We start from the raw sequence: 20,337 nt of genomic DNA on the forward strand, positions 1-20,337 counted from the left end.
TTTGCTTTTCCTTGCCTGCTCTTGCCTCCTTCTCCTCTTCCCTCTGCTTTCGTCCTGGAGGAGAAGGGAAGAGGAGGAGAAGGAGGCAAGAGTCTAAAAGAGGGAGGAAGAGGAGGCAAGAGGAAGAGGGGGAGGGTGAGGAGAAGAAGAGTGAGGAGAAAGCAGGCAAAGGAGGAGCAGGAGGAGAAAGAGGAAGGCAGAGGAAAGAAGAGGAGGCTGAGGAAGTGGGGGCAAGATGAGGCAAGAGGTGTCAAGAGTTGAGGAGAGGAGGCATGTGAGGTGGAGAAGAAGAGCGTGTCAAGAGGAGGGAAGAGAAAGGCAGAGGGGTGTTAGGAGGCAGAGGTAGCAGGAGGCAAAGGGAGGCAAGAGGCAAGGGAGGAGGAGGCAAGAGGAGGCAAGGGAGGCAAGCGGAGGCACCGGGGCAGGGCAAAAGTAGAGGCGCTGTGGGATATCTGAAAAGCCATGGACATGTAGTGAGCAACCCAGACTCAGACTAGGTGGACTTAATCTGCATTTAACACAAGAGGAATTCAAGGATGCTGCGAAGGTCGACTGCGGTTTGGAAGACATGAAACAAGCAGATTAAGAGGAAGAAACTATTGGCTTGCAATGTTGAAAACAAGATATGGGAGAAGCGGGCGGTGCGTGTGAACTATTGTTATGAACGAATCAGAATATTGCTAGTAGCGCATGAACAGCATATTGCCAACCATAGTTAACCGATTAGCGATAAGTTTATGCATGATTAGGAAGGCAAGAAACTATATTAACTAAGCTGTGTATGTAATAAACCGACATTTTGCTTGATCATATTGATCGTGTGCTGTGTCCGTGACTTCCGCGTCAGCAAAAACTGATGGGAGGACTGGGGTACCAGGGGGCTTGGGGGTACTGAGGGTGCTGAAGGTGCCTGGGTGCTGAAGGTGCCTGGGTACTGGGTGCACCGGGAGAGCAGAGGGTGCTGGGGGAACAGGGGTGATGGCTTACCAGGTCGGTCAGGGGTGCCATACCTGCTGGAGGTGCCCGGGGTGCCAGTGGTGCCACTGCCACCGCAGGTGTCCAGGCTGTGGGGCAGGGCTGCTCCTGCCCAGGCAGCTGGCACACCTTGGCTGAGCCTGAAAGAGAGCCAGGAGCGATCACCAGTCGTAACCTCTGCTCCTTCCCCAAAGAGCATCCCTGTGCTGCAGGGGTTGGTGTCAGTCCCTGCCTCTGGGGTAGAAGGTTTTGGGCAGGGCGAAAGGCTGAAGCAGCCGGGGTGCTGGGGAGGCATGGTGGGAGCCACAGGGCTGGCAGCTGCATAGTCCATTCTGTCCGTTGGATGCTAAGGACTCTCTGGGGTTGCTGGCTCTGGCCTTCTGTTTGGGGGTCTCCCAGGAGGGAATGTGGGGGCTCCCTGTGTTCTGCCCCACCCCCAAGAGCCTCCCCAGCTCCTCATGGGGAGGGAAAGGGTTAACAAAAGAGGAACAGTCGGTGGCCCAATGCCCAACTGGAAGCCAGCAAGGATGGGTTCCTCTCAAGGGTCTCCGCTGGGACCGATACGGTTTAGTATCTTCATCGATGGCATGGATAGTGGGATCGAGTGCACCCTCAGCCAGGTTGCAGGTGACACCAAGCTGAGTGGTACAGTCGACATCCTTGAGGGAAGGGATGCCATCCAGAGGGAACTGCCTACTTTTCTCCAAAACAGAGGCATATCACATCCCAGAGAAGAGAAAAAAAACACCCAAAACCAAAATCAATTGTTTTGGTAAGAAAGATCCAAAATGAAGCAGGAGGGACAGTGCATAAGAGACCTTTCAGGAGGAAGAATTCCAGGGACAGTTTTGCACCCGCAAAGCACTTGAGCCCCTGGGAAGAAAACTGCTTGTGACTACAGCCTCTGAAGACCCTTTTTGCCCTCCACTGTTCTTACTCAGGGTTTACACCCAAAGCTTGAACATCCAGGTTCTGCAGCAGCTGTACACCCTTGCACAGATCCAACACAGCCTGAACTGCATCATTTCCCCCCCAGGGTGCTAATTGCCTGCAAGCAATTTAGTGAGTGCAGACTGAAACTCCCAGACTCAGGCAGCCACGTGGATACGTACAATCATTTCACCTGAAAAGCTGGAGGGTCCCTGTAGTTTCAGACAAGACACCAAACTTGGGAAATTCCTCTAGCACGACAATAACAAACAAGCACAAATCTCCTTGGTTGTGAGAGCTACAGCATGATCCTAGTGCCAAGCTGCCCTTCTACATTGGCATTACAGCTGCTAGTCTCTCCAGCATCTGTACAGACACGTGCAGCATCTACCTAGAGAGATGACCATTTCAATGGAAGAGACAAGCCTGTCTGCCTGCTCCTGCCTCTCCTCCCAGCCTGCTGCTGCACACGTTTCTGCAGTGGTGCTGTGAGCTGCAAGAGGTGACACACAGGTTAGGGGTAACGCTAGCCAGCTACCAAAACTACACCGCTGCTTGGGCCAGGTGAGTTTTAAGCCCAGTTAAAAGTTCCAGCTCCCCAGGCCCATCCAGCAGTGCAGCACGCGCTGGAGCAAGCCAACGGCACGCAGAGAAGCTCTGTGAAGCAGCAGCATTCACTGAACAGCAGCCAGGGAAAGGCCTTCATGAAACCAGAGTCAGCTGCTCCTGGAGAAGTACGAGCAAAGGGATCTACCTTGAGATGCAGGAAAACCAGCAGCCAAATTGGTCAGAAATGTTCTTGTTCAAATGAAACACATTTCTGTCAAAGTTAAGTCCTCATATTTATCTTGGATAATTTCCTGTAGTCAAAAAGGCTTTTAAACCCTGGCCTAAGTGAACAAAATACATTAAAGCTGACATCTACATCTTCCTACAAGTCTTTCTACATTCCCACCCCAGACATTACCCAGTCTCTCTAAAACACACAGGACGACATAAATACTCGTCCTCCCCCAAGAATTCACATGCTGTCCAAAACTACGTTGGTGCTAAGCAGCAGGTAAGCCAAGCCTGGGACACAACCCCAGGGCACCGGTGAGACACAACCAGCCTCTTTTCCAGCAGTACACAGCTTATGACTCTCAGCAAAGACTCCTTTTAGCAAATATTCACCTTCTGGCTAGAAGCTACATAAGACCAAACTGCTTTGGTGAACACCAGAAACATCCATGACTTTCTCCAAATCTTCATTGCCCCATCTGAGAGTCAAGGGACAGGATCTCCTAAAGGCTCTTTCCCAGGCACAGCCCTGAAAAAAACCCCATGCTGCTTCTCTACTAGTGCACAAAGAGATTAGGAAGAGTTTCATTTTTCAAGCGTATGTAGACGGTTTCTGAAATTCGACAAGTAATTTCGAGTGAGGAGAAGCCCTTTGCCTTGCATCTGGCAATTGACAGGGAGGTGGACCCAGCAGCACAGACCAGATGCCAGAAATGAATGCAGGAACATCCCACCTCCTTGCCGAGTCACCTCCTGTCTTTTTGGAAGCCGTTAGCTGACCTGTGGAGAGCAAGAAGTTCCATGACAAGCAAAACATGACTAAAATAAGTTGTGAAAGAGTAACTTGTTCAGTTCAGAAAGAAGATTGGACAACGCCATGTACAAACCACGACCCTATGCACAGGGAAAGCACAACAAGTCAGATGTGGTACCCAATAACGACAAAAAAAAGCTCTTCCCATCAGTTTGCTGTCTGTTCAGGTTAGTTCTTTAGTCAGACACCAAAATGGGAAGTGATTTCTTCTTCTTTTGCTGAAGTAGACTTCTAAGTAGATATTGCTAAAGATTGCAAAAAGAACCAAAAAAATTTAAAGCAAGTACTTTCATCCTCACTAGAGGCATATCATTGAACGGTTTCTTATATTAAATTTTCTCCTCAACTCTAAAGGGTCCCCATTTTCTCCACTCCCAAGGAAACCCCCAAAGCTATTGATGCGTTTTCAGAGAAAGGAACACGTAGTTCAGTGCTCAGAGCTATGGATGGAGAACATTTACAAAACACTGCAAAGGCAAATAAAGCAAAGAGCAAGCATTAATGGGAAAACCTGGGAGCAGAAAGAGAATCACCACACAAGTAAAACTGTCCCACGCACTTAGGCCTCCATCAAGGATTACAAGTCCTGAGGCCGATGATGACTGTTGGATGAGTTTACCTCCCCCAGATGGAAGCACCTCTCAGTACTCTGTGCTCAGACCAAGGAAGGAAAAGGCAATACACCCCAACATGTAAAGGCATGCCACTGCATTCAAAGGTAATTTTTCATTTCTTTAGGTCAACTGCTTGGCCCGTTACAACACCTGCTTATACTGACTCCATCCAGCCTTACCCACAAAATGTTGTGACATGCTGAGCAAGTGTGGAGGGTCAGGTGGACTTTGACACGCACACTGCTACCACAGGACTGGTGTTTTAACCTGTTTACATTTATCCGTCGCTTTGAAGCTGCCCGAGGGTCAGCGTGCTCTTACTGCTGAAGGTTCTTGCTCTGTGTAGGCACTAAGGAATACATTTCTGGTGATACACTATTTTAAATGGGTAAAGCACAGCAGAACATACTCCTTATGACCTGCTGAGAATCATCCCCCAGGCATATCAGGAACAAGGGCAAAGCTTGTATATTTAAGATGTATTTGAGTTACGTTACTGTTAAACATTCACCACTACCAGACATTTCTCTAGACTGAAGGCTGACAGCCGTGTACAAGCACAGTCCCTTCCGGACACACCTGGGTAGAAATCCTAGAGGCTTCCTTTAAGGACAGAAATCCAAAGAGCTACAAGATTTTTAAATTAAGCACAGCAAATAAAAAGCAAGTAAACAAAAAACAACAGGTAAACTTCTGGGGCACTACTGAGGAACAAGAGGTCTCCCGCTAAGTCCACTGCCCTTCACAAAACAGACGAGTGTCTTAAAGAGATTCCTGCAAAGAAACCGCAGATGGTAGATAACCCTGATAAGCCCAGCACAACTGACCAATGTGGAAACGACAGTGCTGACCCTTCTCCTGCCCCTCCTACGAGCTCATCACCAGTTACGTGAAGAGGCAAAACCAAGGATGACTGAAGACATCTGAGAAGAAGTTGGCCCCCCAAAATTCAAAATGATCAAGAAGTCTATTTGAAATACGGATTCACATCCACTGTCGTGCATGATGAACCTCACCCTGAGCACATGTTGTGCCTTGAGACAGGAGCTAAGGACAGTATGAAGTCACCACCATGAGAAGACATTCAAAGCCAAAGCATCCAGAACACACAGACAAACCTCTACCATTTTTTCAGTGATCTTTGAAGTGACACAATACTCAACCCAGGACTTCACAAAATGCCACTCAACTTAATAACAGCAGCCTCTTTGCAGGTTTCTTACTCAAAGGCAAAAACTAAAAAGCCACGTACCCTTGGGGAAACGCTTGTCTTTCTGTGTGGCTGGTGCCTTCCCGTGGTGCTTCCTCAAGGCAGGAGAAATGACCATGAATTTGGAAGTCTACACAAATTGAGAACCAGACTCAGTCCTCCGACAGTCATTACCTATGGGCCAGAAGTCCTCCCACAGCCCAGAATTGCCCGTTAGTCATTTGGCAGTCATTCTCCATAGACTACAAATAATCCACACCTCTCTAAAATTGTCTGACATTCACTGGAAATGAGTTGGACTGCAGCAGAAGTGACACTGGCCAACCCAAACAGGCATATTTGACCAGAAATGATGGTTACAAGACAGAAAATGCAACACAAATCACCAGAAGAGGAAAAAAACAACAAGAAGACACCTCACACACAAACCAGGTTGCCCCGGATCTCGGACATCACAACTTGGAAGTGGGAGTGGGACAGAGCCACCAGGACATCATCAGCATCCATCTTCACATCATCCCTCACGCCCTGAAAAAGTGCCCAGGTTAAACACTCCTGGGGAGAAAGGCTGAGGTACTCGGAGACTTTGAACTGGCCAGCCATGGCCACAGGGATTCAGCTCGTCATTTCTGTGTCAGAGCCACCAGGAAGACGACCCCGTCCTCCCTGCAAGACCCCTCGGGGCAGCTGTACCCAGAGCTGAGCGGCTGGATACGGCCTTTCCTCTGTGGGGAGGCGCTTCCTGGGAGCCGGATCTCTCATGGGCATACTAGGAAACCCTCCTCAGGCCTGGATGCCTGAGAAACATCTCTGCGCTGCTCCATATCTCACCAAAACCAGGGGCAGAGGAAGGCTGCTATGGTGGCCTCCAAGAGAACCAGCTCACCAGGGCTGCTCTGCAGCCACCAGGCGCCTTTGCGGTCAGGCGGGTCTCAGCGCCACTCTGCAATCGGCTGTCACTTCCCTGCAGGACACTCTCCAGTGCATGGTACGTCTGCACTGGGTCTTCCTGGGGACAAAGATTCAAAGGGAAGGATTGGGTTTGCTTTGCCCCTGTTCCCAGGGTGCCGCAACAGAGACCTGCCACTGCTAAATAAGCAGTGTGGACACCATGTATGAGCTGTAGATGTGGGTCAGGATGGCCGTGGGGAATGGGCAAGACATTCTGCGGTGCCCCCAGCACTGGCAAGAAGCAGAGCTGGAGACAACGGGGGGAAGCACAGGGCAGCTGGCAGTTGGCGATGGGGCCCAGCAGGGTGCAGCGCCCGCAGAAATGCCTGGCTCCTTGAGCCTTGGCCCCGGGGCTGCAGCATGGGGCTGGCACCGTCTGGGGCTTCGCTGGGAAAAACCAGGCAGGGGTGACCCTGACACCCCACACACATACCTGACCCCAGGATCCGACAGCCCTTCCTTTAGCCCATCGCCACCACGGGATCCAGAAAGCAGCGCCGCTGGCCCTGGCGTGGTCCTGAGCCATCTCTCGACAGATGAGTCTTTAACCAGCAGGCCTAAAAAGAGGAAAAATTGTCCAGAATTAAGCTGTGCTCAAAGTCTTGCAGGCAGTATGTTTTCTTGAGCTGCCTGGCGGTGCCGCTCCTGGGGAGCACTCAAGAAACAGGGCGGCTGCCTGTAGCTGCAGGCAGGCAGTGGAATGTGTGCAGCGGGAGCGAGCGATGGTTTGTGTGGCTGTTGAATGGGTTTGGTCTTTAAATGTGTCCATCCTGGTACGCCTGGTTCCTTTTTCCTTGCTGTTTGTATTTAGAGCTTAAATAGAGTTCTTTTGAAAGCAAAACCATCAAGCAAACAAATGAAAAAACAGCTGGGTGATTGTTTTCCTCCCAGCTGGGCTTTTTTTCCCCAGTCCTGGACACCCTGCAAGGTGACCTTCATCACCAATATTAGGGTGCAGCACTGGGCCCAGGGCAGGGCTGTTGCAGGCAGCACGTTTCTCAAGGCTCACGGTAATGCAGTTCCTGGGGAGTGTGCAAGAGATGCAGCAGTTGCCCATAACTGCTGTTGTTGGTCTCTCCCCATCACTCTCTGTCCGGCTCCCTGCCCCCATTTTTTAATTCCTTCCTCTCTGTCTTTAGCCCATCTCTTTTTTTTCTCCTTTCTCTTCCTTTCTCTGTCTTACTCCCTCTCTGTCTTTTCTAATTCCTCCCTCTCTGTCCTATAGCCTGTTGCTATTTTTTCCTTTCTCTACATCTCTCCCTCCCGCTCCCTGTCCTTCTCTTTTTTCCTACTGCTGTGTCCTGCTTCCTGGCCTTATTTTTCCTCTCTGGCCTGCAGCCTGTCCCCTCTTTCCTGCCTGTATCCCCTGCTCAGCTGGCTGTGCTCCTCGCTGGGCCTCCATCCTGCTCCCCATCCCCTTTGCTCTTCCTCCATCTACACCCTGGAGGCCATCGCTGTTCTGTCCTTCTCCGCCTCCTTGTCCTGATCCGCGTCCCTCTGTTTCTCGTCTCTCTGGGTTGTTTCCCATCCTTCCCTTGCTCTGCGTCCCGCTCTCCGTCCCTGCCTCTCCCTTTCTCTCTACCCTTCCTTTTCCCTCTCACCCTTTCCCCTCTGTCCCTCTGTCCTGCTCCCTGTCCCATTTCTCTGTCACTCTGCTCTCCTGCTGCCTTTTCTGTCTCTCTGCCCCCCTCTCGCGTTCCCTCACCCTGCCTATGTCCGTCTACCCCTCTGTCCGCCTTCCTGCCCTTCTTCTTCTCTCTGTCCCTCTGTCCTGCTGCTTAGCACTATTTTTCTTCCTGCACCCCACTGTCCCCTTCCCCTCCATCTCTTTCCCGCCCTATCCCTGTGACTGCTCCTCACCAGTATTTTTCCTTTCTCCGCTTCCTGCCCAGCTCCTCCCCATTCTCCTCATCCCTCTGTCCATCTCCCATCCTTCTGTCCTGCTCCTGTCCCTCTCCTACCACCCCACCGCCCTGTCCCACCCCTCTCTGCCGCTCTGTCCCTCTCTCCTCCTCCTCCTCCCTGCTCCACGGGGGCTCTGCGACCTGGGCAGCCCCGGGGAGGTGGCCACAGAGGCTGCGAGGGCAGGGCCCAGCCGGGGCAGGGGACGGTGTCCCCGCAGGGTCAGACAGCAGGGCAGGAGCGCCCCGTGGCACGCCGGGAGCTGTAGCCCTGGGGCATGGGGCTGCCAGGCGGCCATGTTGGTTCCTGGGGAATGCCAGGAGCTGTCATTTCCCAACACAGCTTCCTGGCAGCCATGTTGGTCTTGGGAGGCGCAGTCTCTGCTCCAGCTGCGGCCTGGCTGAAGTGAGGGCTGGAGCTGCTCAGGGGCAATGGGGGGGAGCTCCAAACCGCCCGGTGCAATGGGGTTCAGGTCAGCTGGAGCTATGCCCGGCCAGGGCAGCCCCAGGAGTGACCCAAGAGCTGGGGAGGGGAAGGAGGAGACAGAAGCCCCGGGCACAGGCACCGGGCACCCTGACTCCCAGAGCCCCCCTGAGTTGCCCTGGCCCCGCTCAGCCCCTGCAGCTGCCCTGGCCCCAGCACCTCCCCTGAGGCCTGTCCCGCAGCCCCAGGCCCCCCACAGCCTGTCTTGGCAGCAGCAAGCTGGGCCTCGGGCGCACTCGATCCTCCGTGAACACGGGTGCCGTCAGCGCCAGCGCAGGGAAGGAGCAGTGCCTGCAGGAGCTCCTGCAGCAGGAGGGGCTCCAGCCTGGGGCCGGCTGCAGTAATTACGGTTCTTTCCCTCTCCCAGAGGCTGTGCTGAGGGCTCGGTTGTCTGGTCCTCCCCTGGGGATGTCGTTGGCTACATCTGGCTCAGGCTGAAGTTGCAGAGATTGGAAAAAGGTGAAGCGGCTGGAAAAGGACACACAGGGGATCTGGTTGGAAGCAGCCCCCAGCTGCAGACAAGAGGCAGATGGCCTCTCCACGTGAGGAAGGGTCCTCCTGAGTGTTCCCCAGCGGACCAGGTCACCAACGTGCACCACAGGGTCTGTGTGTGTAACCAAGAGTACGGTACAGCCATGTAGCGTCTGTGTGTACGCGTGTAAGGCTGTCTATCCAGGAAGCCTCATATTGTAAGAGCTGAGAGAGGCAGAGACGGAAGTGTCTGAACTGTAATATTCTCCCCGCAGCACTGAGAGTGGGAACTGTGGTGAGTCCTGGGCCCCTGGGGCCATGTTGCCCCTCTTCTGCGTCCAGGCCCCTCCCTGTGCCTCTGCCCCCCACCCCTTTCCCTCACTGGTGCCGCTTTTTTGCTTCCCTGTACCTCTCTTCTGTCTGTTCTTGTATCCTGCTCGCTGTTCCTCCCTCTCTAGTTTCAAAGCCCCTCTCTTTCTCTGCCATTCTACCTGCCCCTTTGGTTTTTCTTGCTCTACGTCTGTCCTGCTCCTCGCCCCTCTTTTCTTCTTCCCCTCTCTCTGTCCTGCAGCCCATCGCTGTTTTCTCATTCTCTGCCTCTTTGTTCCAATCTGCATCCCTCCCTGTTTTTCACACTCCCTGGCTTCTTCCCTGTCCTGCTTTTTCGCTCTCTGCCTGTATGCCCCACACCCTGCCCCCATCCTCTCCTTTCTCTCTCTCCTTCCTTCTCTGTCTCTCTCCCCCCCTCTGTCCTGCTCACCGTCTCTGGGTTTTTCTTCATTCTGTATCCCACTGTCCCTCTCCTTCTTCCTGGCCATCTCTTACTCTCGCTGTCCCTCTCTGCCGCTCCCTGATCCCCTTTCTTGTTTTTGTCGTCCTCCATCTCTCCACAGGGCTCCTGATCCCTCTCTTTCTTTCTCCATCCCTCTGCGAGGCTCAACATCCCTGTCTTTCTCTCTCTGTTGTCATTCTTGTGTGTTGCTCCGTCCTGCTCCCTGTCCCACCATTTCTCGCTCTATGCCGCTGTCCTGCTCCCTGACCCTATTCCTTTTTCACTCCCTCTCTGTCCTGCTCCCTGCCCCCCCCCCCGCGATAATTTCTCCATCTCCCTCCTGCTCCCTGTCCTTATTTTTCTTTCTCTGTCCTGCTCCCTCTTTCCGCCTCTCTTCCTCTGTCCCTGGTGCTTCTTTCTCCATCTCTGTCCAGATCCCTGTCCCTTTTTCTTTCCTCTTGCTATCCCCCTCTCCTTTTTCTTCTCCCCACCTTTTCTGTCCTGCAGCCCAGCGCTGTCTTTTCCTTCTCCACCTCTCTTGTCCTGCTGCCCAACCCAGCCTTTTTCCCCCTCCATCTCTGTTCTGCTCCCTGTCTCTTATTTTTGCCTCTCTGTCACTTCGTTCTGCTCCCCGTCCCTTTTTATCTCTTTCTGTATCACCCTGCCCTGCTCCCTGCCCCTGCCTTTGTCTGACTATCCGTGTCCTGCCCCTGCCCTTGTCTTCCCTCTTTGTCCCCATCCTTCTTCCTGCCTGTCTTTTTCCTCTCTCTATCCCTCTCTCCCTGCTGCTTCTTTCTCCACCTCTCTCCTGCTCCCTGACCCTTTTTTCCTCTCACTGTCCCTCTGTCCTGCTTCCTCTCCCATCTTTTCTGTCTTTATTTCTCTGTCCCACTGCCTGCCCCATCGTTTCTTGCTATACCTGCCTGTCTAGCTGGCTCTCCCTTTTCCCATTCTCTTTTTCTCTGTCCTGCTTCTTGGCCTTTCTTTCCTCTTCCTCCATCTCTGTCCTCCAGCCCACTGCTGTTATTTCTCCTCTTGGTCTCTTTGTCCAGATCCGACCCTCTCTTTATTTCTTAGACCTCTCTGTCCTGTTCACTGTCCTTTTTCTCTCTCTGTCTGTATGTCCCCTTCCCTGTCCCCATCTTTCTCTATCCCCCCTTCCTTCTTCCTCTCCTTTCCCCTGCTTCTCTATCCCTCCGTTCTTCTCCCCAACCCTACTTCTTCATCCTCTATCTCTCTGTAAGACTCCTTATCCCTGTTTTTCCATCTTTCTGGACTTTTCCCTGCACCTTTCTTTCTCTCTCAGCTCCTCTGTCTTTTCCCTCATCTTATTATTCTCTTTCTAGTCCTTCTCCCCGTCAGCTTAACCTGAATGACCAGGTATCCCTGTGCTCTGGTATTTACCTGTGTCATGGTTTAACCTGGCGGGCAGTTAAACACCACACAGCCGTTCGCTCACTACGCCCCAGTGGGATGGGGGAGAGAATCAGAAAAAAAGGTAAAACTCATCGGTTGAGATAAAGACAATTTAATAGGCCAGAAAGGGCAGGGAAAATAATAATCATGATACAAGAATATACAAAAGAAGCGATGCACAATGCAAGTGCTCACCACCCGCTGATCGATGCCCAGCCCATCCCTGAGCAGCCGCCTCACCCCTCCAGCCAGCCTCCCTAGTTTTTTGTTCAGCATGACGTCATATGGTATGGAATAGCCCTTTGGCCAGTTTAGGTCAGCTGTCCTGGCTATGCTCCTTCCCAGCTTCTGGTGCACCTGGCAGAGCATGGGAAGCTGAAAAGTCCTTGACTAGTATAAACACTATCTAGCAACAACTAAAAGCTCAGTGTGTGATCAACATTATTCTCATCCTAAATCCAAAACACAGCGCTATACCAGCTACTAGGAAGAAAATTAACTCTATCCCGGCTGAAACCAGGACAGCCTATCATTGCCCTAGGGAAGATCTGTGTCTTTAGGGCTAAGGATCATTTAGGAGCTCATCTCCTTATGTAGACAGCAGAGCTAGGTGTAGTTAAAGCAGAGGTTCTCAGCTGGTGCTCTGTGCATCTTGTTGAAAGAGCAGGCTGTGGGCCTTATTTTGAAGGAAGGTTTCTTGTTCTGCACTTATTGCTCCTAGGGAGGCTGCACAGGAGCGGTGTTGGGGTCTGCAGAGATGGGTGGGACCTGCTGTCATTCCTCGTAAACGTGGACTGGACTTCTCCATATGGTCTTGAACGAAACCAGACTGCCTGCGTATGTTTTTCTTCCCCAGCTCCAATTCCAATCTATGTGCTTTGTGCTAATAAACAAGAGGCCCTGAGCTATTCTCCAGATGTCAGTGGCTGCCAGTTAGCAGAGAACATTGCTTACTCAGGTAATGGTGCGGCTGGTCTGTGATCAGGGATGCGTACTTGCATGATGGGCTTTCATGAACGTTCTCCGGTCTTGCCACTTCAAAGCCCTTCTTTTTTCTGGAGATTTTTAAGACCGCATTTCTTCTGGGGTTCAGATTGGAGCTACTTAATGTTGAATGGCTGATATAATGGGCTCTGTCAAATGTGAGAGAGAACCCTGCTTTTTGCTGTTGTTTTCTAACACTCTCTGAACTTTGGTAAGCAAGAGGAAGAGTGGTTGAAAGAGCCTGTTCTTGGAGAGTAACACATTCCTGTAGCATGCCCGTCTTTGTATGGTGAGGGTTTCCTACCTGCAGTAGATTTTGCTGGGCTGTGAGGCTGTATTGGAGTAGCAGAGGTAAGCAGTGTCATCTCTAAAGGTAATGAAGCTGTAGCAAAGCAAGCAGGTAAAGATGGTTTCTTCCTAGAATGATGCCAGACAAAAATAGTAACAAGTAAAGGCAGTTGCAACTGGCATTTTTATGCAGTCCTCATACGGAGCTTTTGATATTGATTGATTTCTGGGAAGCAAGGCGGCTGTGAGGAAAGAAAAAAAGGCTTCTTCACCGTAGGCAGGGTTTGAGCCTTTGTGCTAGAACAGGTTTTTACTACAGTTTACGAACACAGAAAATGAGCTGCCTGTAAGGAAAGTTTCATTTCATGCTTTTATTTCATTCTTCCATTCCATTCCATTCCATTCCATTCCATTCCATTCCATTCTTTTGATTCATTCATTCTTTCATTTCATTCTTTCATTTCATTTTTTTCATTTCATACTTTCATTTCATCATTCCATTTCATGTCATTCTTCCATTTAATTTAATTTCATTTTATGATTCCATTTCATTTCATGATTTCATTTCTTTAATTTAATTTAGTTTAATTTAATTTCATTTAATTTCATTTCATTTCATTTCATTTCATTTTTTCATTTAATTTCATTTCATTCTTTCATTTACTTTCATAATTTCATTTTATTATTGGATTTCATTCTTTCATTTCATGTCATTCTTTCATTTCATTCTTTCATTTCATTTTATTATTTCATTCATTTCATTTTATTAATTTCATTTCATTCATTGCATTTCATTTCATTTGTTTTCATTATCTCATTGAATTTCATCATCTCCTTTAATTTCATTTCATTTCATTTCATCCTTTCATTTCACTGTTTCATTCCATGGGCAACCCTTCAGGGGACTCTCTGTAGGACTCTCCTTTGAAGTCTCCATAGGTCTCTCCTGAGAAGGGTCTCTGGGACTCTCTGGCAGCCAAGTGGGGAGGACCCACCCCACCCTACTTCCTCTTGGGGTCCAATAAGGGGGATGTCGCCACCCCCCCGAGAGGGGGTGGCATCCCCCAGCCTCGCTGCCACCACTCAGTCCTCGGCGCAGTTGCCCTCCTCCCTGTATTCCAGGAAGCTGGGGAGCTGGTTGAGGAAGGTGGTGCTGTTGGGGGTGTCGGGGACATGGGGGACGGTGTCCTCACTGTCTCTCAGGCCGGCCGCCACTGCTCGCTCCCTGGGGCAGCCGCCCTTCGCCACGTACTCAGAGGGGTCGGGGAGCTCACAGAGGAAGGCAGTCAAGCTGGGGCTGTCAGGGATGTCAGGGATGGTGGTGGTTTTGAGCCAGGTGAGCATATCGTTGATGTTGGTGTCACCTGCCTGCAGAGGAAAGGCCTCGGCGAAGGCGTCTGGCCCCTACTCGGGAAGGTCTGCAGGCTTCCCTGGGGCTGCTGGGGTGGTCACTGCTGCTGAAAAGGCAAACAAAGCCAACCCAACCCCAAGGCGGTGGGGTGGCGGGGCACCAGGGCGGGTAGGGACATGCAGCAGGCAGGAGCCCGTGGGGTACAGGGGCTTCCCCTGGACCACAGCCCCAGGCCTATCGGCTGGTGGGGTACCAGTGTCCCCGTCACCACCTGCTCTCCCCAGCCATAGGCAGGGGGACAGGGAGTGGCCACAGTGGGGAGCTGTACCCCTCGGGAGACCTGCACCGTGGGACAGAGCTGCACCCCACAGGGGAGCTGCACGACAGGGGGGAGCCGCACCATCTGGGGGAGCAGCACCCTGCAGGAAAGCTGCACCCCAGGGGGAAGCGGCACCCTGCAGGGGAGTTGCACCACCTGGCCCGGGGCTCCCAGGGACCTTGGCACCCCCTGCAAGATGGTGACCCGGGCCAGCTGGTAGGTGATGGTGGGGAGCTGGGCAGGCTTACAGGACACCGGCAGCCCCAGGACAGAGGGCGGTGACTGGCGGTGGCATGGCCGGGGTGGTGAAGCTCACGCTGGGCACCTCTGACGCCATCGGCAGGCAGAGAGGGAACCTGTCTGTTGGGGGAAGCAAGAGCAATGGGGTGAGATTTGGTGGGCAGAGCCAGCAGGGGGGTTACTTGGAGGGCAGGAGCACCATGAGGAGCAGGAGCCTGCTGCTGTGCCTGCCACGGTGCTTGGTCAGTGTAGCGTTTGTTTGGGGCAAACAGCGTTCTGGGGGGGGGGTGTGTGTGTGTCCATCCCCATGGTTTGATTTTTCATACCACAACAACTTCCCATTTCAATTATTTCCCATCCTGCTGATGATTTCCTGTCCTCAATGCTGATTTCCCATCTCCACTGTGGTTTCCCATCCCCACAATGGTTTCCCCTCCCGATGATGGTTTCCCATGCCAATGATGATTTCTCAGCCCTGTGATGGTTTCCTATCCCGATAGTCTCCCATCCCCACGATTTCCCATCCCAAGCATGATTTTTGGCGGGAGGTGAATTTCCTGTCCAAGGGGAAGGGATGGGGCTGGCACCAGTGGCCCTGCAATGCCAACATGTGTGTGCTGCCCCATCCTGCCCTGGTGGTGGGGATGGGGTGCTTTTGGGTTGTTTTTGTCCCCCCCTTCTCTGCCCGGGGCGGGGCAACTGCTGCTCCTAACTGTAGTGGAACCAGTGCCCGTATCAGGACCATGCAGCCATGATGGGGAGCTGTCAGGAGAATTTGGCAACTGGCCTATGCCGACCGAGGAGAGAGGCTGGGATACAAAGTATAGCGTTACAAGAGGAATTCTTGCATTTGTGCGCGTGAGCTGTCCCATTCAAACTGGGGCACCCTGAGTGCAGTCTACAGATGGTTCTTACACCTTTCAAGCATTCAGGTGCAATGCTTGTTGCTCATTGCCTGCGTCTGTCTTTTTGAAGGGATGATTTTTGGGAGGGTCTGCAGCATGGACCTCCTCCCTCCATTGACCCACCACAGTGCGCCTGCATTTAATGCCTGCTGTTCAACATTCTTTCAGAGCTGCGATCAGAACCTTCATCCGGAGGAGAGCTCTTCGCCTCATGACCTCATGAAGAAAATGCAAGAGCAGAAGGAAGAACTGGGCCTGATGGTGGACCTGACATCCAGAACTCACTAGTATGGGCCAGAGGTCAGTCTTGGTCTTGCTGTTGGGGAAGCAAAACTCTGTGACATTCATGTGCCCCTTCCTGGGGAGCGCTGGTGGGGCCATGCCAGGGGTCCGTCCCCAGTGCAGGGAAGCATCACAGGGCAGTGGGCAGGCGTCCTTCCCTGCAGGGTCTGCCAGTGCAAGGGGTACGCCAGCGGTTAGCGAGAGCTGCCGGGAGCCTTCCCCTGTGCCCTGGCTCAGCCAGGCTCTGGGAGCACCCCCAACGGATGCTCAGACTCTGAAGGAAGTGAGGAAGAGACGTTAGAGGGACCCAGAGCCTGGCAAGGTGTGGGCACGAGCTTGACAGGAGCTCCTGGGGTGCAGGGCATGCTGCTGCACCCAGCAGACCTCCGGCCTGGAGCCTGAGTGCCATGACATGGGAGACGTAGACGGGACAGTTCTCCTCTGACCTCGCAGAGCTGTGGAGGGAGAAGTAGAAAACATTGGGGGGTCGAGGAGGAGCCCACATCTCCCTTGCCCTGAGCAGCCCAGTCAGCCCGTACCCACTGCTGACATGATCCTGTTGTGGATGGGGTGGATGTGCTTAGTGAGCCTGGTGGTGAAGACAGAATCATAGAATCATAGCATAGTTTGGGTTGGAAGGGACCTTTAAAGGTCTAGTCCAAGCCCCCTGCAATGAGCAGGGCCATCTTCAACTAAATCAGGTTGCTCAGAGCCCCGTCCAACCTGACCTTGAATGTTCCCAGGGGTGGGGCATCTACTACCTCTCTGGGCAACCTGTTCCAGTGCTTCACCACCCTAATCGTAAAAAATGTCTTCCTTATATCTAGTCTAAATCTACCCTCATTTAGTTTAAAACCATTACCCCTTGTCCTATCGGAACAGGCCCTGCTAAAAAGTTTGTCCCCATTTTTCTTATAAGCCCCCTCCAAGTACTGGAAGGCTGCAAGAAGGTCTCGCCAGAGCCTTTGCTTCTCCAGGCTGAATAACCCCAACTCTCTCAGCCTTTCTTCGTAGGAGAGTTGTTCCATCCCTCTGATCATTTTTGTGGCCCTCATCTGGACCCGCTCCAACAGGTCCACGTCTTTCCTGGGCTAAGGGTGCCAGAGCTGGATGCAGTACTCCAGGTGGGGCCTCACCAGAGCGGAGCAGAGGGGCAGAATCACCTCCTTCGACCTGCTGGCCATGCTTCTTTGGATGCAGCCCAGGATATGGTTGGCCTCCTGGGCTGCGAGCGCACATTGTCGGCTCATGTCCAGCTTTTCACCCACCAGTACCCCTAAGTCCTTCTCTGCAGGGCTGCTCTCAATCCCTTCATCCCCCAGCCTGTATTGATACCAGGGGTTGCCCCGACCCAGGTGCACGACCCTGCACACTTGGCCTTGTTGAACCTCATGAGGTTCACATGGGCCCACTTCTCCAGCTTGTCCAAGGCCCCTCTGGATGGCATCCTGTCCCTCAGGTGCGTCAACCGCACCACTCAGCTTGGTGTCATCTGCAAACTTGCTGAGGGTGTGCTTGATCCCCCTGTCTATGTCACTGATGAAGATATTAAACAGTACTGGTCCCAATACGGACCCCTGAGGGACACCACTTGTCACCGATCTCCATCTGGACATTGAACTGTTGACCACCACCCTCTGGATGCAACCATCCAACCAGTTCCTCATCCACCAAACAGTCCACCCATCAAATCCACCTCTCTCCAATTTAAAGAGAAGGATGTTATGGGGGACCGCGTCAAAGGCCTTACAGAAGTCCAGACAGAGGACATCTGTAGCTCATCCCTTGTCCACTGATGTAGTCACTCCATCATAGAAGGCCACTAGGTTAGTCAGGCAGGACGTGCCCTTGGTGAAGCCATGCTGGCTGTCTCGAATCACCTCCCCGTCCTCCATGTGCCTTAGCATAGCTTCGAGGAGGAACTGCTCCATGATCTTCCCAGGCACAGAGGTGAGCCTGATAGGTCAGCAGTTCCCAGGGTCCTCCTTTCTACCCTTTTTAAAAATGGGTGCAATGCTTCCCTTTTCCAGTCACCAGGGACTTCACCTGACTGCCACGACTTTTCACATATCTTGGAGAGTGGCTTGGCAACTACATCAGCCAGTCCCCTCAGGACTATGGGATGCATCTCGTCAGGACCCATAGCCTTATGTATGGTCAGATTCTTCAGGTGCTCACGAACCTGAGCTTCTCTTACAGTGGGAGGGACTTTGCTCCCCCAGTCCCCGTCTTGCAGTCCATCCACTTGAGATGGACCTTCTCCTTGTCTGTTTTTAGCAGTTTGTCAGTCTTGTTTATTGGTGGGGGTACGCTTTCTTTGACCTTCCTTTTCTGGCTGACATACCTGTAGAAGCCCTTCTTATTATTCTTTGCATCCCTTGCCACGTTCAGCTCCAGCTCCAGCCTTGGCTCTTGACCCCATGCCCACACAACTGGGTAGCGTCCCTATACTCTTCCCAGGATACCTGTCCCTGCTGCCACTGCCTGTGCCTTTCCTTCTTGCCCTTTAGTTTGACCAGCAGGTCTCGACTCAGCCATGCCAGTCTCTTGCCTTCCTTTCCTGCTTTCTTTCTTTTCGATACCTGGGTATCGAGAGCTCTTGCGCTCTATGGAAAGTGTCCTTAAAGATCTGCCAGCTCTGTTCTGCTTCCTTGTCCTTGACGGCAGTTTCCCAGGGCTTCCTATTGACTAACTCCTTGAAGAGCTGGAATTTTGCTTTCCTAAAACTCAGGGTCGTGGCTTTACTCTTCACCTGACCCATATGCCTCAGGACTGCAAACTCCACCAGTGCATGATCATTGCAACCCAGGCTGCCTCCAATCTTGACGTCACTGATGAGCTCATTTGCGTTGGTGACCAACAGGTCCAGTATCACATCCCCTCTGGTAGGGCTGTCTGTTACTTGGCTTAAGAAGTTATCCCCAATGCATTCCAGGAGTCTCCTGGATTGCCTGTAGCTGCTCACCGTACCACTTTTCCAGCAGATGTCGGGGCGGTTGAAGTCCCCCAGCAGGACGAGAGTCTGCGACCACAATGCTCCCTATAGCTGGAGTAAGGAGGCTTTGTCAATAGGCTCCCCTTGATCGGGCAGCCTGTAGTAGACACCAACCACAAGGTTCCCTTTGTTGCCTCGGTCTCCGATTCTTACCTACAAGCTTTCAACCTGCTCATGGTTATTCTTCAGAGACAGCTCTTCACACTCTATCCATTTCTAGATGTAGAGGGCAACCCCTCCGCCCCTCCTTCTTCACCTGTCCCTTCTGAACAGCCTGTAGCCATTGATAGCCGCTCCCCAGTCATGGGACGTGTCCCACCAAGTTTCAGTAATGGCAACTAGGTCGCAGCTTTCTAGCAGCAGGGTGGCTTCCAACTCCTCCTGTCTGTTGCCCTTGCTGTGTGCATTGGTGTAGAGGCACTTCAGCTAGGCTCTGTCACCTTCTTAGAGGAACACCCCTTAATTGCTTTGTGGCTCCTATTACCTCAGGAGCCCCTGGCTCATCTGCGTAAGACTTCAACTGCGCTGCAGTGCAGCCAGCACGTCTCGGAGCAACAGGCTGAGGGCCCTTGCTAGCAACCCATCCCTCTAACCTTGGTGTGTCATCCCACAGCTTGTCATGGGCAAGCCTGATATTATCCTCCTCGGATATATTCCCCACAGCCAGAAAGAAAGAGTGGGACACGGCCGCTGAAAGAGGAGAAGGGGCACCTGAAGCCTCCAGCCCTCGTTTCCAAGGCCAATGTTAGCCCAGAGCCAGCTGGAGCCAGGCTGGAGCCAGGCTGGGAAGTGCAGCGCCTGCCCTCCATGCTGCCTTCCCTCTGACCAGGAGATCGGCTGCTTCACAAGGAAGAAGCTGCAGGGCTTTGCGCAGGACCTGCACTGGCTTGGGCACACCAGCATAAATTGGGGGCAGCCGGGGGGGACGGCAGCCCTGACTGCCCCACACCACTGGGAATGGCCACTGCAAGGCTCCCCAGGCCCCTCCAGACCCTGGGGGCTGCCCCTCCCTGACAGCCCAGCAGGGACGTGCGTGCTCTCTCCTTGCAGAACGCCGCCTGCTTCGGTCTGGGACGCTGCTCCTTCTTCCCCATCCCCGACATCGTCTTCACTGTCAGGCTCACCAAGCACTTCTGCCCCATCCACAATAAGATCATGCCAGTGGTGGGCACGGGCCGGCCGGGGGGCCCGTGGCAGGGGAGATGTGCGCTCGTCCTTGACGCCCTGATGTTTTCTCCTTCTCCCTCCACACCTCCGCAGGGTCAGAGGAGACCTGTCCCTTCCACATCTCCCACGTCACAAGGCTCAAGCTCCAGGCTGGGGGTCTGCCAGGTATGAGAAGCCACCTTGCTTGTATGGGGCTGCCCGGTGGCCAGACTGGTTCCCAAGGCATGCCAGGAGCTGTACTTCTGGGGCACAGGGCTGCTGAAACCCTCCCAGCATCGTCTGGTGTCATAGATCAGTAACGCCAGCAAGACTGACTCCAGGGACATCTGGATCAATAGGCAAGCAGCAAGAACGCTGCAAAACTAGAGTTGCTTTGCAAAGTTTGACTCTGATTAGTAATCGTTAGCGTGGGTGATAGTGAGTAGGCAAGTCGCCTTGTACCTGGACAACTGAAGGCTTTAAGAACCCTGTGTAAAGGCACATTCGGA

This window comes from Platalea leucorodia, assembly GCF_965183815.1.
Source record: "Platalea leucorodia genome assembly, contig: HAP1_HAP1_SCAFFOLD_61, whole genome shotgun sequence".
NCBI lineage: Eukaryota > Metazoa > Chordata > Aves > Pelecaniformes > Threskiornithidae > Platalea > Platalea leucorodia.